The sequence below is a fragment of the Crocodylus porosus genome, unplaced genomic scaffold (assembly GCF_001723895.1).
Source record: "Crocodylus porosus isolate Cpor-Errol unplaced genomic scaffold, CroPor_comp1, whole genome shotgun sequence".
NCBI lineage: Eukaryota > Metazoa > Chordata > Crocodylia > Crocodylidae > Crocodylus > Crocodylus porosus.
The window spans coordinates 748,714-769,692 of NW_017728907.1; the positions used below are offsets into that span (position 1 = coordinate 748,714).

Consider the following 20,979-nt stretch of genomic DNA (forward strand, 5'->3'; position numbering starts at 1 on the left):
GTGCATTCATCATGTTCACTACTTTATTCTACTGTATTTATCTGAATAAAAGACAGCTTTGAATTTAAGACAACTCCCCTGATAATTAGATCCTATATATAGAAAAATTTATAAATTTGTTACACTTTTCCACATAAAGAATCTATGTATCAGAGGGTTGTCTTAAATTCATTCCCCCTCACCCCACTGCATCAGAGAAAGCAGCAACAGGGGGGTACAAGGTGGGTGGGGCAGGCAGCTGGGGGGGCCAGGCCACCCCCTTGGCCTTGGCCCCCCCAGCTGTGCCTCTGGCCCCCTACTTTTCCCTATAGCCTGTGAAGTCTCTGCCCCTTTCTGCACCATCTGCCCTCTCCCACAGCTACTGATCCCCACTTGTCTCCACAGTCTCTTCCTCCCACCTACTCCCTACAGCCTCTGCTTTTTCCCCTCCTCCCCCAACCTGCTGCTGCTTACTGTCAGCACAGCTATGACTCCATTCTCTCCCAGGGCTGGGAACACATGGAAACTCTGGTCCCTGCTTGAAGACACAGCAGTATCCCAGGGCCAGAGCAGCTGCCACTGCTGCTTGTTTCTGCTGCTGCTGCAGAACTAGGCAATACTCCTTGCCTTAGGAACAAAATGGAGCTGGTGCCATGCATGACAGTAAGCAGCAGTGTGTGGGTGGGGTGGTGTAGGGTAGCATCTGTTGCTGATAAGTAGAAGGGCCAAGGCTGCCACAGCCCTGACTCTGGCCCTGCCCCAGGTTTGCAGTTGGAGTCACAGCTGCAGCAAAAGCTATCTCCCTTCCACCTTGTATTCAAATCCAAGGCAAGGGGCTTTTTTTCATCTGCCTGCTACACAGCAGTACAATGGCAAACTTGAATTCCCTAGCATCCCTAGCTGGAGGCAGCTGGAAATTTGAAATCAACTGAATTAAAACTTTGGTGTTAGCTGAGGCTTCATTTCAGCCAGGTTAACCAGTGCTGAAGTAAGGGTGAGATTGCCTATTAGAGTTAGCAGATTTTAATGTTAAGGGATGCTATGCAGAATAGCAGGAGGTTGGCAGACTTCAGGGAGCAAACCTGCAGGCAGGAAGAAGAACCTAGCTGTCAGTCCAAGGCCAAAGAATTCTATATGAAAGCTAGTCCATGCTGGGAGCAGTGCCGCCTGGGATGCTGGGGAGTGCAAGCTGGTCATTTATCTCAGTTGAGCAGGTAGCAGAGTTCAAAGATAATCCACATCCTAGAAAGGCATTTAGCACTTGTTAATGAGCCTTAATGCACAGACACATGGGTTTAAGTGCCCTTAATATTGGGTAATTGTAACATGTAACTGCATGCTTAATGTGCGGTCATTCAAGTTTCAAATGCTCTTAAAAAGGCATAATCATAATTTATAATCTCACCCTAAATTTGTTATATCCTGGCTAGAGTTTTAGAAAGTGTGTATTAAATCAATTTGCCATCTTGATTTGAACACATCTTTATATACTTGTCAAGACTACAGCTATCTAAATGACAACATAGGTGTATTAGACAAGTGGGGTGGGAGGGTTGGTTCTGATCCCCACCCCGCTCCTTCAGATCTCCCAATACCGGTTGGAACTATAGTCACATCAAGACTGGATTCTTTCAAATGCCTCCTAATACGTCTTTAAGCCATTTGGAAATGCCAATGCAAAATCCATTTGTTAAAGACTGGTGTCCTTAGGAAGCAGGTGGAAACACCTTAGCCATGTGTTCTGCAAATGTTCTGCACAGTTATTTTAACTGTGGTTTAAGGAGTTGCTCTAAGCTGTTAAGCCCTAACTGGCCAGGTTTCCAGATATTTTAGAGAGGCAGTCTCTCTCTATTTATGAGAAAGTGGCTAACTTTGAAGCCTCAAGTCTACTACACTCTTTTTTTAAACTTAAAGAGGCTGGAGAAGGAGCTCTCAAGATGCAATCCTAATTTTCTTCCCCAGATTTCCTTGATCAGGCAGCTATGTGAAGAAAAACAAATGGCTTATTAACAGGTGAGCTAGACATGACAGAATTAAGATTAAGTTTGTTGGTTGTAGCCATGTTTGTCTAAGGACATAGGCAAACAAGGTTCTTTGGGTAGATGTGATATCTTATTAGATCAACTAAACAGTTGTAAAAATTGTTCTTTGCAAGCTTTTAGTCACAAAAACCCTCCTTCAAGCATAGGGGAAGTCTGGTGGTGCTGTGTGTGATCTCCTGGGTCAAATGGAAGCCAATATACAAAATGCAGGTCTGTGCAAATGCAGATTCATGGCAGTGAGAATCAGAGGGAATAGGAGACAACAGGTGTGACACAGGTAGATGGGGAAGGAGGGGAAAGGCAGAAAGTTGAACTAGTGATAGAATGTAGCTCGTAATTATCATTAATTCCTCCTTAAATTTTAAAGTTGTTCTTATAAAAATATTATGCTCAGTGTGAGGGCGTGGGGCCTAAAAGCAGCTGTGAACTCCCTAGCGCCCCCTACCGTCACTCTGGGCTGTACTCAGCACCCTCGGTTTTCTCGCCTGCCACGACTTTGATCTTAAATGGTTAAATGGGAGGCTGCCTTTTTTCCCCTAGTGAATGGTGTGTGTGTTCTTACCCTACTCCGAATGGGGTGCCTCTGTGTGTCCCTCCCTTAAGGGGTATGCGTGCCTCCAAACCTCCCCTTTAGCATGTCCCGAGCCTCGCAGCTGTTCCGTGGGATGTTATGCGGTCCCTCGCCCCTCTGGTGCCCTCTCTCTCTCTCTCTGGGGCACCCTGGGCTCCTTGCCCACCTGGTGCCCCTGGGCTGGGCTCCTACCCACCGGCCCACTACCGGCGCCCCCCGGCCTGTCTCGCTGTTGTTCGGCTACTACCGGCACCCCCGGGCCTGGCTCCTCACCGCCGCCCTGTTACCGGCGCCCCCGGGCCTGGCTCCTCACCGCCGCCCTGTTCAGGGCCTTGTCCCCTTCTGGGGCCGATACCGCGCTCCTCATGCTCTCTTTCTGCCCCGCACCGGGGTCTTGCCCTCTCTGGGGCCAATACCATGCTCCACATGCTAGGGACCCAGGCGGCCGCTGCCGTGCCTGTCCCCTTGACCCTTCTGCAGGTCTGTTGCCCCTACCGGGCAAACACCGCCCTTATGGGCTGGGGCCCGCAAGCCCACAAACACTGTGCTTCTCCAGCGCAGCACCGCGCCATGCCGGCACAAACAATAGCGCCTCGCTGGCTCTGTGCCCCTACTGGGCACCAGGAACCCCCAAGCTGTTGGGGAGCCCCCCCCCAAGGCCTCCTCACTCCCCTACAGCCTCACCCAGTCCTCTGGTGTAAACTGTAACATAAACCAAGCCCAAACGGCTGTAACAAAATCAACAAAGAGCCTACCCACTCGTAATACAAATACTAAGCCCCCACCAGGGCTCTCAACCCTACCTTCCTTTAGGATGTTCGCATTCCCAACATCAACGCAGCTGGTCCACGTGGTGAGGCTGCAACCACCAACCCAGCCTGCTCAGCTGTACCACAGAGCTCCTACTCCTGCAACAGTCAGAAGGGAACTACTGCTGGGCCCAGGCCTGAGCTGTTATAAAGGGCCTGGCCCTTCCCCCTTCCGGTCACCTGACCAGCTGGTTGCCCTAGCAACCCGCAGCTGCACTGCCCTGATGATTGGCAGCTCTGCCAAACAGCACCTGAACTGCCCCGGTGACTGACAGCTCACCATCTTCTCCTCAGACACAGAGCACCCCAGTGCCTCCGTGACACTCAGTTATCCAAAATATTCTGCTTGTGACCACAGGAAGTTGAAACTGAGGTTGACTGGGGGAATAAAGTGTGATGCATGTTACTTGGTCACTATTGGTGCTCCTTGATCAGCAAAGGTGAACCATCACTGATATTATGGATGTATTATGATCTTCACTGATAAACATGTCTCTTTGTGAGCACAAGTTGTACCTAAAAAGCCATTGTGGACAAATCTCAGTTTCTTTTGCAGAAGGCATCAGACGTTTCCTCTCCTGCTCAAACTTAGTGCAAACATGTTAACTTCTTGTCGTCTTGAGCCACACTTATAACTGGAGACATCGGGGTCCAGTTACTTAGATTTTTTTCTAAAAGATTTTTTGTGCAAGAGGTAACGTCTTTTAAATTTTATATTGGTCTTTAAGGAAGCAGTTCCAAAAGGGTCAAGTATTCTAAACTTCCATTGTTAGCAATGCTAAAATTGTCAGCACTGCTAAGAACTAAGCAGCCTTCTTCAGGATCTACTTTGCTTATCCCACCTGGGAAGGGGGCTAGAAAAGGTGCCCTAAACATAGCCTGTATAATACAATATTTTGTATTTATTCCTGACTGGATAACTGTGTCCAGTGGGGATACATTTACTGCAATTGAAAATACCATTGAAGGCACACCATCGTTTTCTGGACCTGGAATATCATGAGCTTCATGGACAATGCCTAAAACATGGACAATGCCTAAAGCATCACATTGCAATCATGGCCCAAGAATTCAGGTGACATTGACATAACTACACTGAGCAAGACCAAGCAAACAGGAGATGAGCAGCTGGCAGATATACCTTCTTCTGGAAGGGTAAACAAGAGCACTGACTTCAGATAGGTGATTTTGCCATTAAGAATGAGCACAAACCAATTCAATGAGCTTCCTATTGGAATTAACAAGTGCTTTATGACCAGGGATCCTGGTTTTCTCTGATAGAAAAAAAAAAATCCCTAATTTTTGGATTAATAGATTCATAGGTTGTAAAGGTCTGGAAGAGACCTCACAAGATCATTGGGTCCAGACCCCTGCACTAGGCAGAAAAGACAACTGGGGTCAGATGACCCCAGCGAGGTGACCGTCTAATCTCCTCTTAAAGCTCTTCAGGGTAGCTGATTGCACCACCTGTGGAGGGAGTTTATTCCACAGTCTGGACACCCTGACTGTGAAGAAGTTTTTCGTAGAGTTAAGCCTGAAATGGTTTTCCAGGAGTTTGTGGCCATTATTACTGGTATTCCCCAAGGGTGCCCTGGTGAATAGTTGTTCACTGAGCCCTTGGTGTATTCCCCTGATGTAGTGGTAAGCTGCTACCAAGTCCCCTCTCAGCCATCCCTTTTTTAGGCCAAAGAGGCCCAAGTCTCTCAGCCTTTCCTCATATGGCTTGCCTTGCAAATCTCTGATCATATGGGTGGATCTTCTCTGGACTCGCTCAATCTTTTCGATGTCCTTATTTAAGTGCAGCACCCAGAACTGGATACAGTACTCCAGCTAACGTCTCACCAGTGCTGAGTAAAGTGGAAGAATCACTTTCTTGGTTTTACTTGAGATGCATCGATTGATGCATGCCAGAATATTGTTTGCCCTACAGGCTACAGCATCACACTGATGGCCCATGTTCATACTATGTTCATACTTATTACCTGCAGGTCACTTTCAGTTGTGGTGCTAGCCAAATTGGTGTCACCAAGGCTGTAAGTATGTTGGGGATTATTTCTCCCCAGATGAAGCACTTTACACTTCTCAATGTTGAATTGCATCTGGTTCTGATCCACCCAGCTTGCCAACCTGTCTAGGTCCACCTGTATTTGCAGCCTATCTTCAAGCATGACCACGCTCCACCAATAACTTGGTGTCATCTGCAAACTTGGCCAGTGAGCTCTTCACCCCCACATCCAAATCATTGATAAAGATGTTGAAAAGCACTGGACTAAGCACGGGCCTCTGAGGGACACACTGGCCACTTCTTTCCAGGACAACACAAATGCCGGTGAGCTGCTGGCAGATAGAAAATAAAATAAAATAGTCCCTGGGCTATGGGGGGGATAGTGCTTCCCTCTGTGGCAGTGGTGTCCCCCCTCCCCCGTAGATGGAACCTACCCAGCTTGGGCAGTCATGAGGGGTACTACAGCTGCAGAGGGAAGCACTACATCCCTGCGCAGCTCAGGCAGGTTCCAAGGAAAAGATCACCACTATTTTTTCCTTGGGTAGAGCCTGCATTCCCAGGCTGCTGCCAGGCTACCTGCATGAGCTTTATGCAGAGCCCCTGAGCTGCATGGAGCCCAGTGCTTCGCTCTGCAGCTGCAGGGCAGCAAATGATACTTCTCAGAGGAGCACTGCAGGTCATTTAAGGTGTATTACTCTGCCAAATTTGCTACAGTGGCTGGAATTACTGCACAATATGCCACCAACATGTGCAAACACCAACACCATTAAAGCAGTGCAAAAGCATTTAACCTACTTTCAAGTGTCACACACACATGCTCCTCATTTCAACTACACATGGCCTATATCATCATCTGTGCATGAGATTATAAAGATGTCCACATCACCCAGGCTATGGTAGGAGCTGATAACTACTGGACTGATCACCAACTCATTTGCTCAGTTATGTCACTCAAACCAGCTCCCAAACAATGGCTTCAGCAGAAGCAATGCAGCTGGAAAATCAACACTGAAGGACTGAAGGACTGAAGCAAGTGAGATCTGTTCCACCAATGCCTCAGTGAAAAACTGGTGAAGTCCAATCAACAACAATGGAAGAATGTCAGCAGTGTGTGGGGTGCCCTCAAGGCCACTGTTATCAGTGCCTGTGAAGAGACACTTGGATTCTTGACCAGGAAACTTAAAGACTGGTTTGCTGAAATCCAAGAATTAATCAATTGAAAGCACAAGGCCTTTGCAAGCACACCAACTCCAAGCAACAGACATTGAACCTCTAGCAAGCTAGGACAGAGGTCCAAAGGAGAACCCATAATATGCCAAAAACATGGTGGGAAGACAAGGCTAAGGAGACTGAACACCTCACTGACATCCATGATATATACAATTGCACCAAAACCATCCATGGTTTGTGCACTTCAAAACCCAACCCCCTTGAGATCTAAGGATGGAGGAAACCAAATCAAGGAAAAAAGGAGACACCGATGCCTATTAGAAGGAGCATTTTGAATACATTCTTAAAAGAGGCTATTGTTGAAGACAGCGTTCTCAACTCCATCCTACAACACCCAGTCAGAGATCATCTTGGAATCTCTCTAACCCTTGCCAAGGCAAGGAATGCCATCAAGCAGATGAAGAATGGCAAGACATCTGGAGCAGATGAATTTCCCATGGAAATCTTCAAGCAGGGGGAAGAGGAGATCACGTCACAGCTTCATGCCCTCATCTTAAGGAACTCCCAGATGACCTCAGGGACACCATTATTGTGACAATCTTTAAGAAAAGAGACATGTCCAACTGGAAACTATAGAAGGATTGCTTTGCTGTCCACCACAGGAAAGATCATTGCAAGAACCCTCCTGAACAATCTCCTTCCACTTGCTGAAGAGCTCCTCCTGGAATCACTGTGTGCATTTAGAATATCAAGAAGCTCAACTGACACATGAAACACCTGGACTAACACAAGCCTTTCTACATGGCCTTCTTTGACCTCATAAAAGTTTTTGACTGTCAGTCAAGAAGTGTTGTGGAGGACTCTTCTGAAGTACATATGCCCATAAAAATTTGCCACCATAACCTGCCTGCTCCATGACAGTATGTGAGCAGTGGTTCTCAGTAATAGATCTATCATAGATCCCTTTGAGGTTAAGACAGGAATTAAGGATGACAGCATCATCACTCAACTCTTCTGAATATTCTTTGTCATGATGTTACACCTGACCACCAACAAGCTTCCAGCCAGAGGGAAGTTAAACTACCAAATGTATAGTAAGCTGTTTAACCTCAGCTGACTCTGAGCCAAAACCAAAATCACCCTGACCTCAATCATTGAACTCCAGTATGATGACGATGCTCACTTGGAAGTAGACCTTCAAGCAATAGTCAGTGTCTTTAGTGAGGCATACAAGAGAATGGGAATGATGCTTAACATTCAGAAGACTAAGGTCCACCACCAACAAGCTCCTAATGAACAGTTCCCAGCTCTGGTAATCCAGATCCACAGTAAGACTCTAGAGAATTCTATTTTCCATACTTTGGAAGCCATCTCTTGTTGACAGCTGCCATCAATGAAGAAATCCAACACTGCCTCAGATGTGCAAGTGCAGCTTGAAGAAATGGGTGTTTGAAGAACACAACATCAGATCCAAAACCAATCTCATGGTTTGTCAAGCAATCATGATCCCCACCTTGCTCCATGGAGCTAAGACATGGAAAACATAGTACTCCAAGAACTTTAGATGTCTCCTGTACCATCATTGATGTCTGCAAAATATCCTCTGAATCCAGTGGGAAGACAAATGCAGCATTAGCATCCCCTGTCAAGCAAACACCATGAGTATTAAGGCAATGACCATCTGACATCAACTTCATTGAGCCAGCAATGTCATCCAGATGTCCAACTCCAGACTCCCAAAGCAAGTTTTATTCTCCCAGATCATTCAAGGTGTATGCTCCAGAGGAGGGCAGAGAAAACTCTTAGGGACATTCTCAAGGCCAACTTAAAAAATAGAAAACGCAATGTCGATGTCAACTCATAGAAAGCTATCAACTAGGACCGACCCAAATGGAGGAAGAGTCTGCTGCCAGGATCACAGTACTTTCAAACCTCACAACCAAAACAGGACATGGAAAAGTGGTAACAACAAAAACACTGTGTCATGAACCAAATCAAGAATCCAGCACTACCAACCCTACACAGAAACACATGTCCAAGATGCAGTAGAGCCTGTCAGGTTCAGATAGAAAATTAGCAGCCATCTTAAGACACACAGATAAGACAATCATTCTTGACTGTGGGGAATTGCTGAAGAGGACTGTTAAGTCTTTACCTGAACATATTTGCTTATCCTTTTGTTACAGCTTGAATCAACTGTACTGTTAATCTTGTGTTTAGAAGAAAAAATGTTATGTCACTCATATTTTCACAAGATATAAAATCAAATTGTATACCTTTATAGGGTCAAGTAGTTAGCAGATTACATATGTACTGATGTTAGGACCAGTATTTTTAAAAGAATATTTATGCTTTTAATGGAAAACTGAGACAACAGATTGCTATTGTTATAAATACTGAGAAACAAAAACAACTTTATTTCCTGGAGTGACTAAGGTTGGAGAAAAAAAAAGTAACTTTGACTCTACATACTTTGTTTCTTGTTAAAACTTTGGTAAGACAGGCTTCTAATGGCCACAACTTCTTTGTGATGTAATGGGGTAATGCCTCTAAGGGGGCTCTGGCACTCACCCCAAATTTGTTTTACATTTCATCTCACCTGTTACTGCCGTGTCTTCACCTGCCATGCCTTAATAGTAATTATGAATTTGGGAGCCAGCTTTCAGACTACCAGAATGACACTTTTTGCAAGGAACAGATGTTAGATTTGTCCTGAGACACGTTGTGCCCTGTACATTCATTGCCCTTTCAATCAGGTTTTAGTAAGAAACTAAATGCACTGCCATTTTCTTCCCTTGATTCAGTGATGAAATCCCAGGACTACCATTTAGATGTGTTTTGCTATGTCTCAGAACAACTGTTAACATTTCTTAATTGGTGAACCCTTTTTTAGAGTTGTCCAGGGACAAGTGACATAGATGTCTGAATGACTGTATTTTGTCCTGGGATAAAGTGTTTTTTCCTAGGACAAAAGCAATATCTCTTTGTAGCTTAATATCTCTATGTAGCTTCACTTCACTCTGTTCATCATTGTGTCACCTCTGTCTGACCCAATTTTTTCACTGATATCTGCTTTCACCAGATGTCTCTACCCTCAGTTAGCTTCTCTCAGCCCACCCTAAATCAACTAACTATACCTAGTATGCCTTCTCTAAGCACCAATAGTGGTCTCACAAGACTAACAAGCACATCACCCTTTGCCACCTTTAGGCGTCTACCTACTCCCCACAAAGTCTCAGATAAATGGAAACAAACCATCAAGTTATAGACAAAATAGCCCAACTCCCCTCAGGGCACATGTATAATACAGGCAACCCCCTGGCTGTTAGCTGGCTATCCCATACCAACTCCTTGGGGCTATGTTACTGTCTGCAGATTGCAGGCCTCCCTCAGGGAACTTCTCTCTTTGCAACATGGGGCAGACTGACTCCTTAGACCAAGGGGTAGGCTCATATAGCCCCTAGGCCAGGGATTGGCAATGGTTTTGGACAGAGTGGCAAAAACACCCACAACCAAGTTGTAAGATGTTGACATGCTGGGATGGAGGGTAGGGGAGCCACAAGGAGCTCTACCCTTGCTGTGGTAGTGCAGCCCCAGCCTGTTCCTCACCATCCACCCCAAGGCTTCAGCAACAAGCCAGGCCAGGACTTCATAGACCCTGGTGCAGCCATTTGCAGCCTCCCGGCTGCCTGCCACAACTGGCCTGGACTCTGGGTAGGCCTTTACTGCCTGCCACAGAGCCCAGGGTATTTGCAGTAGGCAATGGGGAGGCTGCAAGCAGCTGTACCAAGGTCCATGGAGCCCTAGCCTAGTTCACTGCCAGCAGTGAGTGCATGTATGCCTCAAGGACAATGTGGGAAGGGCTGGGGCTGCACTACCACAAGGATTGGGCCCTTCATGCATTCGCTGCTTTCCACCCTGAGGCATGTTTGCCAAGCAAAATGCTTTTGCGTGCCATGTTCTGCCATGCATACCGGTGGTTGCTTACCCCTGCCCTATGCTCTGCCCCTTCTGGTCACTGCTCTTAACAGGGCACAGGGGTTTTTCATTCTTTCATCAACAGCATGAAGCTATGTAATCTAGAACTCTGTACCCCTTCAGCACTGTTCCCTCACTCTCTACTTCTGCTTATTCCAGCTACCTTCATTTAACCTGTAACAAGGGTTTAGGACTCCTTTATATGGTGCTTATTGAATATCAGTCTTCCACAGGACACAGCATCATCTGTTTTAAAAAGGTGTTGAAAACGTTGGGCTTTTTACAAGCAAAAGTTATGAGATATAAAATTGACATTGTTTTGTGTAACTCATTGACAACAGATGTCTGCCTGTATGCTGCTAGCACTGCTATTTTTTTGTGTTTAACTACAAAATCTGCTAGGAAAGAATCTGCATTTGGGGCAGATTGTCAACTGATATAAACTATCATAAGTCCCACAAAGCCCATAATAACTCCTATCCACTGCTGGGATAGGGAAAAATACTAGGCCATGCAGTTCTTGATTTTTATACATTGCGGAGACATAAAAACCCTTTTTCTGAATCCCACTATGATACTAGGTTGTTCACTGATGACCTATATCTGCTAGGCATCTGGAAAACAACAGGTTCCAGAAACTGCCAGGCACTTAGAACAACATTTCAGATTTCATCTGTAGGCAGAGGACAAAATTGGCTTCATATGACCATTTTCTTTCATACCTTTCTGCACATTGGAATAAAAAGAACTTTAAACACTGATTCCTAAAAAAGAAAACCTCATTTTAGGGCTTATACCAGACTCTAAATTAATGATGAGGCAAGTGTGTGTTGTGTTTAAAAGAAAAAGCAATAGTATTCTAGGTTGTATTAACAGCTGTATCACCAGCAAGTAAAGGAAAGTATTTCTTTTACTCTGTTCAGTACTGATGAGGTATCACCTGCAGTACTGCATCCAGTTTTGGGGAGCACACTTCAAGAAAAGATAGACAAATTGGAAAGAGTCCAGCAGAAAACAACAATATATTAGAGATCTAGGAAACTTGACTTATAAGGAACAATTGAAAGAAGTCTCTTCTCTCTTTTTTAGCCTGGGGAAGGGTGGGGGGCGGGATTTGATAACAAATATATGAGGGTAGTGGCTGTAAAGAGGATGGTCATAAACTATTATTTGTGGTTGCAGGGGACAGGACAAGAAGCATATGTGAAGAAAGCGGGGAGGCTAACGACTCAGTGCCCCCTCAAACATGGGGCAGCAGTAGGGCTGCAAGGAAGCCCAGCTGAGGGCTTTCAGCAGCTGCAGAAGGGGTGGGGCAGAGATGGGGGCAGGTGCTGTCCAGCTGGTGGTAAGGGACTCATCCACAAGCACCTCATCTTGGGAGGCATGTCTCTTGTTGCTATGTGCACCCTGGGAGGCATGGGGAGCACGTGCCCCCAGTCTTTTCAGGAGGGTTGCCACTGTGGGCTGGAGCTGCTTTGGACTCTTCCAGGTGTGTGTGTGTGTGTATGGGAGGCAGTGAATGCTATGATCGGGGCAGAAAATGGTGGTACTGGGAGGGAGGCTATGGGACAAGGGGATGGCTGCATCCACCCTGATTCACTATAGCCCACCCGACCCCCCTCCCAGAACCACTGCCAACTGTCTCCAGTACAGCATGTCTCCCCCTCACCAGGAAAAGCCAGGCACTGTCGCGGCCCCAGCCTGCAGTGGCTGCCTGCCCTGCCCCATGCAGATCAGGGGCATGTGCTCCTTGTGTCTCCCAGGATGTCACCATCTCCTCCCTGCACCCCCTGGATGAGCTCTGGCTCCATCCCATGCCTTGCCCCACCCTGACATGGTTATGCAGGGCTTGGTGAGGCAGGCATAGGGGTTCCAGGGGCTGGGGGTGGTGCTGGGCTGGGGGGTGGCAGGTTCATTGGTGCTGGCACCAGGCAAAAACCCACATGAGGGGGAAGGGGCAGCTGCATGGGCACAGTGGGCCTCAGCCCTGATCCTGGGCTTGGCTCAGCTCCACTCCCTCCCGATCCCTTCCCAGTCCCAGCCCCTTTCTCTCCCCCCTACCTCTTTGCCCACAGACTTTCTTACACAGGGGGTGCACACACACATGTGCATGCACACTCAGCTCTCCCTCTTCCACCACATTTTCTGTCTCCACCTATGACAGGAAGCTGTGGTCTTCAGTTGCAACAAGGAAAATTTAGGTTGCATATTTGGAAGAATGTTCTTATTATGAGAGGGTTAGACAAGCATCCGACTGAGATGGCTTAGATAAGGATGATCCTGCTTCCAGTAGAGGGTTGGATTAGCTGACCTCCTGAAGTTCCTTCCAGGTCTGGTTTTTTCCATAGTCATGAGTCTATTATCATATTCTCAAGACATGTTAGCAAAAATTTCAAAACACAGCAGGAATACTGTGAACTGAACACTTTCAATATTATGACATGCCATGTAAAATCTTGATATTATTGTCTTATTTGAAGTGAATAGTAAGCAAACAGGTACATTCTTGAATTTACCCAGTAGGAGACAGTAAGAGTATGTCACTGATATACTTTTTGTACCCACAAACATAGAGACTAAGTTGTTCTTCAACTGTAGTGAAAACCCACTAAGGTCAACAATTTGTCCATTATCTGTTTACAAGGGCAGAATGGTTTGGGGGTTTTTAGGTCAGAAGTTTATCATGTAATTGCCAGACTGTGTACAAAAAAGGATTGTGACATGCACAAGCAGTATTTTACCCTTAACTTACTCCACTGGCCCAAACTCTTATGTAAAATTATGTTGTCCAGAAAATCATTGTTAAAATCTTTGGAGATCAGAAATTAGCAGGCTTCAATATATTCCAGGTCTTAAGTAAAAACCCTTTTATAAAAACAACACAAAACAAAACAACTATCTATGATGGGAAAGATGGTTTCATTCATTTCAGATAAATATTTTCATAAAAAATTGGAAACATTTTAAGTTAAATTTCTGTACAAGTAAAACAGAATGTGGAAATGTGCACTATGATTACTAAGTAAACTGCCATAAAATGTCCTTTGCAGGACTTATTTTAATTAAACCTTTTATCATCTAGATTTTGTGGAGAAATTTCAGGTTACAGTAAATAATACAAATATACCCATTTAGATGCCGATACAAATATCTCTTTTTGACAAAAATAAAAAGTCATTGCTTCAGGGGATAAAAGGAAGGAAGGCTGAGATCCTGAGAAATCTTATATACCATAAACATGTATAAAGGAACAAAAGGAATGAACTAACTTTTTAATCCCTCATTCCTGAAAATTCTATCCAAGAGGGGTTTTGTTTGGGTTTTTAAAATGTTTTTTGCTTATAAGACTGTGATCTCTATTCAGCACTCTTACAAAGATTTTCTTAAAGGAAATTCATTCAGGGGAGATGTTTGACTACTTAATGTTGAGGGAAGTACTGATCAAAGAGCTAAGTTTAATAGTTTACTGTGAAAGTGGAAGGTTAAGCTCATTTAGAGCCCAGATCATAGATATAGAAATCTAAAGATAATCTACTGAGAATGTCCTTCTACTATTGTATACTTCTTGCCATACAGGTGATTTACAAATGTTTAGAATATCTTTCATAACAAATAGTGCATGTCTTAAATTAAAAACAAATGTGGAAATGAACTAATTTCCTTTCTTCCTAATTTTCCCAATCTTTTACAGGTTTGCCTTGCTTTATGTGGGTTTTGTATGTGCAAATTCGCTCTTATGCAATGATCCTTTTTATACAAACAATTTGTTATATGCGAGGTAAATTCACTTGTATGTGATCACTGTGGTGGAAGCCCGCAGTCAGCTCCTTTGTCTGGTGCATTGTGGGAGTAATGCACACCAAAATATAGTCTCCTGTGTGGATCTGTGGTCCTCACTTGTTGTCTCTGATACGTGTTTCTGTAGTTGCTATCCCCATTATGAAAGAGCCCTGTGCTTATGTGTACTGTCTGCTTTTGGTGAGTACCAAACTTGTCTTGTAAAAGTGGTAGAAATGAGTTTAGGGGCCAGTACTATCAAGGTCTTGGAACATATCCCTATCTGTTACATTGTAAAGGGTTTCTCTTACATGAATTCAAGTTGTGTGCCATTTTCCAGGAATGAGCGTACAGCATAAAGTGAGGCAAACCTGTATTCTCATTATGCCTTATTTTAAGAGTCTATGAAACCTTTTTAGCAACTGTTCCTAATGTTATAGTGAAATGTAACAATTGTATCACTATCAAAAGATTGTAATATACATTGCTATGATGTAACTATTACACTGCCACAGAATCATCTAGATATAAGTGTAGGAAACTACTGAAACATTAACCCTTCTTTATTCAGGAATACATAGTGAGTGATTTAGCTATCATGTATCACTGCAGGATCATGTAAAGGCATCACTTAGATCATAACAGCTGATGTGTGCTTCTGAACAGCTGTTCCTGCACCACTACTAAAGCAGTTAAAAGTACATTTTTTCTACTGGGGTGTGGGGGAAGGTCATCTTACTTTTTTTTTCTTTCTCTAATGGTTATGAAATGTATGGACTGTAAAGGAGACTAAATACAGGTATAATGCTAGGAGATTTTAGGCAAACTTCTTCAAGAAGCTCTAACTTGAATTTTGACACTGAATATCACTAGCACTGCTTTACTCAAATCTCTTGAATAGAAGCTATCAATTATGATCATACACCAACTTTAATGATGATAAAGGTAACACCATGATTACGTCATGACTTCAAACATCTGGATTTGGACAAGGTCCTGAGGAAATGATAACAACATAACTGCTATCACATGGAACATTATTCTTTCCAAGATACTTACTGAGGACACAGGGACAGCAAAAGGACAGTTTGCAAGCAGGTCAGAACTCAGTTTTCAGGTCAGCTTCTCACCTCTATCTTTCAAGGGGAGTGTGGGTGTTTGTATCTTGGAGATGCCTCCACGCTTTTGCTTACTCGCCCACCACACCTTGATGTTCCAAAAGGAAAGAAAGAGAAGAAGGGATATGAGGTTTTGGTTAAAATTTAGTGGTAGGAATTAAAGCGAGATCTTTCTTCACAGGGTTCCACACCCTGACCTGACCTTACTTTATCAGTGCAGGCCCATGATCTCCAGTGAAGTCTCATTTTATATTAAATATGGTGTAGTGCCCAGATGCTGATCAGTTGTCTTAGCCTCTTGCCCAAAGAAACCAACATCTAGTAATCCTCTACTTGCCAGCTCAGGCCACCTTTTGATTGTCTTTTAACTCCATTGTTAGGAAGTTCTTCACTACTCGCCTACCAAATAACTTGGCCCTTATTTATACTGTGCCACTGGATGAATTTATGATTATCTGAGTGATCTTGGTTTATCTCTTATCAGTTGAGTTTATTGTCATTCAGTTGGTCCTTATTTATATTTCTTCAGTTAGCATATGTCAGCATTTAATTAATCCTTAGTTACATTTCATCAATTAACAAGTTTAACAGCATTCTGTTAGTTAATTCTTCTATATTTCACCAATCACCTTGTGGGTCAATTAACAAGCTTATCAGCATTCATTAATCAATTATTTTATATTTATCTTTTATCAATTACTTAAGTCCACCCTGATCCCATTTCTTATTAAACTCACTATGGATGGATCACCTCACTTGCAGGTTTCCTACCCAATTAACCAAGTCTACCTTCCCAATGATTGAACACTTTGAGTTTCTTTGACTCACTAGTTCAGGTATGTCTCTCCCTTCACTGTGCCTCTCTGTGCCACCTCTCTTTGTCATGCCCCTAATGCCGGTGTATCCTTGAACTGCGAGCCTGGGTTGACACGACCGGCTTGGCGCGAGGAGGGATTTATGACCAGACAGGTGGGGTTAACAGCAGGAGTCAGATGATTTAAAGCGCAGTGGTTACACAAAAAGTTTATTTTACTTATGCCACTGATGGCTTGCAGCGTAGGCAGAGGAGTTGATTTATTCAGTTACAGCATGCAGATATCATGTTAACCAGCAATTACAGGGTGGGTAATAATCTTACCTTATCTTATCAAACAAATTTTGAGTGATTCACATAAGCCGTTGCAGTCTGCAGATTACCGAGAGCTCTTGATAAGAAAGATAATGACAGAGATAGATGAGCCAGCAAGAAGGGGTACGCCAGAAAGATACATAGGCGGAGAGATAATATTTGTTGTTCACAATCTGTTCTTCTTGAGTGTATACGCAGTTCTCTGCTTTGGGCAGAAGTTCTTTCAAAGTTATATTTGGCAAAGTGACCAATTATTACACGCCAGGCATGAATAATTAATGAGTTGGCACTTATGCTGTCTTTGTTTGCTCAAGTTTCAGAAAAAAGGGGGTGTTATTTTTACTGGGGCGGTACTGGTCCTGTTTGGTCACAGGATGGCGCGCGTAGTATATTTCTTTAATTTTGCAATTTCTTCAAAGACAGCCAATTTGGTATCTCGTTACCAGGTTACGGTATCTTTCTTGACATCATAGCCCTTGAGTTATGTACAATTCAAGGTTAGCTTCTCTTTCTCATATGGGAGACTCAAGTGATTAAAAATGAGGCACAGACAGGGGTGTGTATATGCAGCACTGTTAATACAGAGGTATAAATTACAATTACAGAGTTTGCTGTGTTAGCTTCTGACCTTTTGCCATCTGACCTTTTGCCATTGGCATCTGAAATCAAAGACTTTGATCTTTGACACTCTTGTGGAGGTTTTTTTTTCTCCCCTGGTCCACTTTCTTCTCTCACCCTGGCTCACTGTTCTGGCTCCTAACACTATCTCTGTGGCTCTGTGTTGCTTACATGAAATCAGGCCCTCTCATGATTCCCCTCTTCTGTGGAGTTCAGTTTGACTGGTGAAAATCCCATTGGCCAATAAGAGCTGGATCTGGTTGCATGTGGCCCCACCTGGCCCAAACAAAACAGAGAGAACATAGTTCTTCCTGGACTGCTGACTGCATGGTTCTCATAATTGCACTGCCATTTCATGGATCAATGGTAAGTTTTTTTTCATGGGCTCCAGTCTGGCAGCTCATCCTGGATTGTAACAGGGACCAAGGCTAGTGCCCCATTACAGAGACTTTAAGGTAAGTTCTTTCTTTAATTAAGAGGTAACTAATATAAAAATTTAGCACAAGTAGGTAAAACTCAGCAGTTAAATCAATATTTAAATCCCTTCTTTAAATAGAGACCAAAGAAAGTGACAGCCATGTGGGAGAGTGCCTGCAATGTGAGTCATGACTCCTGTTAGTACCCCTAAGGGAACAAGAAAGAGAGGTACAGGAGGAAGTGGCAAAGTTCCAAAGCATCTTGAGCTATGATGAGTTATTCAATTAAATCCTGGAAGAGACCTCTAGAACTGTGGAGGAAGGACTGCCAGAAGTGGTGGTGGAGAGGGAAGAGGAGGTGGACACTCAGGAAGATGGAAGGTGGAAGCTTTTGACCTCTGACAGCAAGAAGAGCTCTTTTCCCTAGCTTAAGCAGACTGGCTGGAGAACAGTTATGGAACTGTAGGAACAGAGGAGAAGGAGCACACTCCATCAACAAAGGCCAGGTCAGGCCAGGTCAGGCCAGGCTTCTCCATTGTTGGAACATTGGAGACCACTGCCACCAAAAGGAAGCAGTGCATGGTTGCCTACTCCCTTCTACAGGTATGGAGCCATACATCTACCAGCCTGACCCATTTTCTTTAGAGGTCTGCTATTTGCCTGAAGCCCAGATCTAAAATGTCATGGAAGGATCACTAAAATTCATCTGGTCCTCTGACTACTACTCTATGCTGCTCATCCACATGGGCACCAATATTACAGCCTGGGGGATCCTGAGCTGACTACAGGATTCTGGATGCAAGGGTGAAGGAGATGGAGGCTCAGATGGTGGTCAACGTCTCTGGTTAAGAGGAAGGGCCCAGTCAGGGGTGGACATATCCTGCAGATCAATGCAAGGCCATGAAAGGCTTTAGCTTCTTCAACCATGAGATGTTGCTTCAAGAAGAAGCAATGCTAGGAAGAAATGGAATCCACCTGATGAAGAGAGGGAAGAGAGTGTTCACAGATAGACTCCTAACCAAGTGAGGAAGGCTTTAAACAAGTTATGCTATCCCTAAACTAGGGAAAGGAGACCAAAGCCCTGAGGTAAGTGAGGAAGTGGGTGACCTGGAGGAAGAACGAGGAGGAGGGGAAAAAAGGGGAGGCCTTTTCATGCTTCCTGAGAAAGTAGGGCAATCAGTCACCTCAGATGTCCATGCATGAATGAACAGAGTCTGGAAAACAAGAAGGAGAAATTTAAGTCCTCTCATAGTCATGGAACAATGACATGACTGAAATAGCAGGAACTTGGTGGGGCAACTCACATGATTAGAGGTCTGTCTTAGATAGGGAAAAACTGTTCAGACACAGGCAGGAGAGAAAAGGAGAAGTTGCTCTTTATATAAAATAGTGATATGATTTCTCAGATCTCTAATGTGAAACTGGAGACCAGCCTATTGAAAATCTCTGGGTTAGGGTCAGAGGGACAAGAATCAAGGGTGATGTTGTGCTGCATTACAGCTATAGACCACTGTAACAGGGAAGCCGTTATCAGCCCCTGTTAAGAGATGGCTGATAGTGAGTAGAACTGTCAACTTTGAGGGCTCTGTGAGTGCCAAATGAGTCCCAGTGAAAGGCAAAGCTGGGAAAGTGGGAGAACTTTGCTATATGGAGAAACAACGAAGGGAGAGATTCCTTTCTGAACCCACTGTTGGATATTGGAAGGGAAACCTATGCCGATGCAAGAGGTTGCATAACTGTGAAAGAGACTGGACAGTTGATAACAATTAATAAAAGGATTGACAGTGGAACAAACCTGATATCAGCTGGATGAGACATTCTCTGTCCTCCAAGACTGTTTGGGCACAAACAGGGTATAAGGGGAGGTGAAGCCCTGCAATAACAACAATCAAAGTGGATGCCATTTATTGTATGTGAGTCAGGGGATCCTCTTCATGGTCTAGATATATAGATTTATTTTCTCCCTTCAAGGCCTGGCAGGAAAGTCCCAAAAGAGGAAGCAACTTTACATACACATATGTAGTGAACTGGCACCCCTTTTGGGGGCTGGAAACCATTCAATGCAACCACCAGACCAGGACGATGAGGGTCTTTTCCCCCACAACTAGTGGAAATTTCAAGATCACAGGCCCTGATTTTCATGGAGGGCTTCAATCACCTTGACATCCACTGGGAAGGCAATACAGCAGTTCACAGACAATCCAGAAAATCTTTAGAGAGTGTTGGGGACAACTTCCTGGTGTAGTGTTGGAGAAGCCAACTAGGGGTTGTGCTTCTTTGACCTGCTGCTCACAAACACGGAAGAACTGATGGGGAATACAGAAGTCGGTGGCAACTTGGGCAGCAGGGACCATGAGAGGATTGAGTTCTGGATCCTGAGGAAAGGAAGGAAGGAGAGCAGCAAAGTAAGGAATCTGGACTTCAGAAAACAGACTTTGTCTCAGTGAAGGAATTGATGGGCAGAATCCCCTGGGAAGACAGTCTGAGGGGGAAAGGAGTCCAGGGGAGCTGTTTTTATTTTAAAGGAACCTTACTGAGGATGCAGGAATGAACCACCCTGACATGCACAAAAACTAGCAACTATGGCAGAAAATGAGCTTGACTTAACAGGGAACTCTTCAATGGGCTAAAACACAAAAATGAACCTTAGAAGAAGTGGAAACTTGGACAAACAACTATGCAAATAGTTTGGGGGCTGGGGAACATGACTTATGAGGAGAGGCTGAAGGAACTGGTTTTTTTTCAATTTGCAGCAGAAAAGATTAAGGGGGGATTTAATGACAGCTTCCAACTACCAGAAGGGTAGTTAAAAAAAAAGGTGGAATTCAACTGTTCTCAGTGGTCGCAGATGACAGAACAAGGGACACAGATGACAGAACAAGGGACAATGGTGTCGAGTTGCAGCAAGGGAAGTGTAGGTTAGATACAGTAAAAGCTGTATTAACCAGTTTGAGTGGGAGAAGGGGGTGCTGATTATCTAAAAATACTGGTTATCTGAGTCAGGGTTTTTCAAACTTTTTGGAAAACCCTGCAGAGCAGGGGGAGGGAGGTGGCAGCAGCCACAAGTGTAACAGAGACGGGGAGGGATGGCCTTGGCTGTACATGGCAGCGCAGGGTGGAGGATGATGGCAGCAGCTGCCATGTGCAAGCTTCTCCTCCCTTCCCTGCACCTTCCTGCATCTGGCCAAGTGACCAGAAATTCCAGATAGTACAATGCTGGTTAACACACCCTTTTACTGTATTAGGAAAAATTATTTCATGTGGAGGGTAGTAAAGCACTAAAACGGGCTCCCCCTGGAGGTTGTGGATTCTCCATCCTTAGAGATTTTTAAAACCTGAGTAGCAAAGACTTGGCTGGGATGATCAA

At 44.4% G+C, this 20,979-nt stretch overlaps 1 long non-coding RNA gene across 1 annotated transcript; it reads left to right on the top strand.

The window, feature by feature from the left end:
- Positions 1–2,085: 2,085 nt before the first annotated feature.
- On the top strand, positions 2,086–20,657 carry LOC109307606. Its single transcript, XR_002100306.1, has 3 exons — positions 2,086–2,298; positions 16,419–16,423; positions 20,647–20,657. It is a non-coding gene; the product is annotated as an uncharacterized LOC109307606 (long non-coding RNA).
- The last annotated feature ends 322 nt before the right edge of the window (positions 20,658–20,979 follow it).